The following is a 4,152-nucleotide window of genomic DNA, read 5'->3' on the forward strand; positions in this document are numbered from 1 at the left end:
TATAGGAGTACATTGTCATCTTGGAGTACAAGTCAAGGTAGAATAAATCCTATGCTATCCTACGTTTCCTAATTAACAATGATACTCAACAATGACTAACCCTGAACTAACTCTAGCCAAAGAGGTGTTTGGATGACAGTGTTAGACTGACAATAAATGCACTAGGAGAACTAGCCCCAAACAGCACCTCTTGGGTGGGATCGTTGTTTTGGGTGGGCTTGAGGCAAGTACCTCAAACTAGCCCTCATGTTTGGATACTTTAGGGCTATTTGAGCCCAAACTAGCTCAAACTAACTCTAACCCACGGATCCAAAGAGGGCCAATAACTAGTGTACTTAGACCTGCACAATACAAGTTTGACTGACTACATTTGCTTGTTTTTAAATATTAGGCCTGTTGTTAATAACACACCTTTCCACTTGTTGTTTTTAAATATTAGGTTTCTAACAATTTGGTCTTGCACATGTAGGTCCTACTGTCAGAGGATTTGACCCACTGTTTGACCCTTTTTGCATATGTGGAAATGAGTTGTCCATTATTGTTAGTCAAGTCAAGACACTCAGAAAGATTGTTACGATAAAGAAATTAGCGACAAGAAACAACAAGATCTTTGTCTGCACAATGAAGAAGACAACAGTTCACTACGGCATGGTACTAACTGTTTTACCCTTTTTAATCCCATTGCACCATTTCAAATCTGGAGAAGATATTTATGCATATCCTTGTTTTCAAGCATTTCCAAAGAAGTTCACTAATGATTACCTCTCAAACCACCTATATGGTCAGGAGGCGAGGAAGGTTTTCATACAATAACCACGGTTCAATATTGAAGTGTTCTTGAAGAGGACGAAGGATGGACGGTTAATCGTCCACAACGAATGGCCTAAAATTGCAAAGAGCTTCAACATCGGTGAAGGCTCAATATTCGCCTTCTGCTTCAGCAGTTCCAGATGAGATTCATCTGTCTATGTACTGTCTATGATACTAATTTCTAAAGGTGATAGATGTTGCATGTGAAACTTGGTGCTGGTGGAATTGTGTAATGGGGTAGCTGAGTGCTAAAGCTATATGATGTTGTACTCTGATGTATTTCAATTATGAAATCATGCTTCCTTAATAAAAAATGAAATATATTGTGTGCTTAATATGAAATGTCAATTAGATTAATAAATGGATTATTAATAATAGGACAATTAGCCTACTAATTGGGTTCTTCTGTTGCAATCAATTATTGAGAAAACACTATGGGCGATGACCTCAGGCAACGCACACAGTTTCTAGGAATAAACTGTGTTGGATCAATGAACAATCATACACGACATCCTCTTGATAACTATTTGTGTTAGGCCACCTTGCGCAAACATTTACCACATAAAAAGTGTTTGTGATGGATAGCCTTTGCCACATAGTTTCTTCTATGCACCTTGTGTGAGGCATTCAATAACACAATCGATAAAATTGTTAATATCGTGTGCAATGGCAAAGCTATCACAAACGATTTAATGGAGAATATTGTGTGTGATGTTCCTGCGAACGGAAACGTTTTCCTTGGAGTGACTGTGTGGGATGTATATATGAACGAAAACGTACTTCTTGGATTAACTGTGTGGGATGTAGATACTAATGTAAACGTATTCCTTAGATTAACTGTGTGGAATGTACATACGAACGGAAATGTTTAGCGGGGACTAACTATGTGGGATGTACTTACGACCGGAAACGATTTTGCCTATATAATTTTATTTTTTAGCACTACTTTACGTATAACCGTATTTGATCGCTCGCCTGTCGCACACGACCTCATTTTGCCGAGCGTATGTGCCAGGAGGGCATATCCCCGATAGTTTCTGGGTCATCTGGGAAGGACCCCCCTATCACAGTCACTCACTAGGCGACGGCTCCAAATGTCGTCGCGGAAAGGGGTTAAAAACCGTTTGTATAACACCTCGCTATACTAGTGCATGCCTATGAAAATGCCAAATTATTCAAATAAAAAGAATCAAAAGCAGTAATTCAAATTTGGTGAATATGTTCTATTTTACAATTCTCATTTTACATTTTTTTAGGAAAACTTCTCTCCAAGTGGGAAGGACCATATATCATTGAAGAAGTTTATCGATCTGGAGCTATCAAGATCAATAATGTCGAAGGTGGTCAATGGGCAAAGAATTAAGCACTATATTTTAGGTACACCTATTAATGTTGAAACTAACATTATTCAAACCATGACACCGGAAAAATATATAAAAGAGACCTTCCAGAATACTCTTGTACCTTAAAAAGGAAGAGGTACGTGATACGATAATTAAACCGACTCCAAAAATTCCACAAAATATTTTTTGTTAGTTTTGGAATATTAGAAAAAAATAAGAAACACCCGAGAAGGCAACGCTGGTCCGCACTAGGCACCAGGGCGCCTGCCCCACCTAGCTCGCCCTGGTGGGTAGTGGGCCCCTCAGGGACCTTCCCGACTCCGTTTCCTATTGTATACTTCTTTCGCAAGATAAAAATTCTTCATATATACTCCCAGATGATTTGACCACCATATCACGGAGAAATTTTATGTTCTTGTTTCATGCTATTTTTTTGGCAGATCTAAAAGTATGGTGTCACGATATTCGGATGGAAAGAGCTATGTCTCCCACTATGTTGCAGATCCAAAGATCTTTGGGGAGATTTTTACCCTTACCTATGGTCCACTGAGGAGGAGGAAGATACCGACTTGAAGGAAACGAGGGACACCAGCTCAGATGAAGATGAAGTTCTGCTGCCTCAACCTGGAGATATGCACGTGGAACTCAATAAGTCAAGTCTTCCAAACAGAGTAAACAAATCTAAGATCCAATTTATCCTGCCCCGTGTTCTGCAGGAAAGCTAGGAAGTACTATGCAAAATGATATTGAAGCTTGAGCAAGAAAATGATGACTTGAGGGAGGAAAATTTTATCCTCAAGTGTAAGCTAGAGAAGAAGAATGCTACTTCTTCGCCACCACCACCATCAGCAAAGAAGGAGACTTAACCACACGGGTTTGGGCACTCCCCTTGGTTTGTGCCAAGCTTGGGGGAGGTGCCCTGGTACCGTTTCACCATCACTTTTATTACCTTTACCTATCTTAGTTCGATCTTTAGTTGTTTCGTGATTTAGTAGAATAAAAGTTTGGTATGATCTATTTTCGAGTGCTAGTTAAAGTGCAACTAATCCCCACGTGGTTTTGGTAATTCATAACAACATATAGCTCATTGAACTAATATCCATTCAAGTCTACTATTTCGGAAAGTTCAATGAATGGCATGGCATGGACTAGAGATGTGAACCCCACAAAATGCTAAGGACACATATTGGCAAAAGCTCAAGACTCTTCATTTCATTTTAGTGATCCAAGATCACATTGATTCCATAGGAAAGCATGTCGGTGTACAAAAGTGGGGGCCCTTTTTGTACCCCTTTTACTTGTGCACGGGCACTAAGAGCCGCACCCGCAGCCACACTATGTAGGGCAGAGGAGGGAAGCCAAAGGCACAAGATGAGCAGAAGCAACGCCAAGACCACAGACACAAAGAGCAAGGGGGCGAGGTGGACGCCCCCGGCAAAACCCTTGCCGGGGCGGCCTCCGCAGCCCCGGCAAGAGCCTTGCCGAGGCAACTTGCCCAACGCCAGCAGAACGCGCCACCCTTGAGCCCAAGGGTTCCAACACCATCAACTACATTGGAACCAAGGTTCGGGAGGCACCTCCATGGTGGCATGCAGATCTTTGTGAAGATCATAAGCACACAAGATCATATGAGGACCAGAAGACGACGATCCGCTGCAAGATCCTTGCCGAGGAAATCCACGAGACCCCTGGCAAGATCCTTGCTGGAGACGACCGCGATGCCCCGGCAAGACCCTTGTCAGGGCCCCGGCAAGAACCTTGCCGAGGACACCTACGGGGCCACAGCCAGACCCACGTCTGCCAAGACCGCCGTTCCCACACAGCTGCCAGCCCAATCAGCTGGGCAGGCATCTGCGTGGCAACGTGCGGCCTCCAGGCCAACTCATCAAGCACCTGCGTGGTGGCATGCAAATCTTCGTGAAGACCCTCCCACCATGCCATCTCAGCAGCCTGCCAGCCTCCATGGCGCTGCATGCCTCGTTGGCCTGGACGCATGTCG

This window comes from Aegilops tauschii, chromosome 2 (assembly GCF_002575655.3).
Source record: "Aegilops tauschii subsp. strangulata cultivar AL8/78 chromosome 2, Aet v6.0, whole genome shotgun sequence".
Lineage (NCBI taxonomy): Eukaryota > Viridiplantae > Streptophyta > Magnoliopsida > Poales > Poaceae > Aegilops > Aegilops tauschii.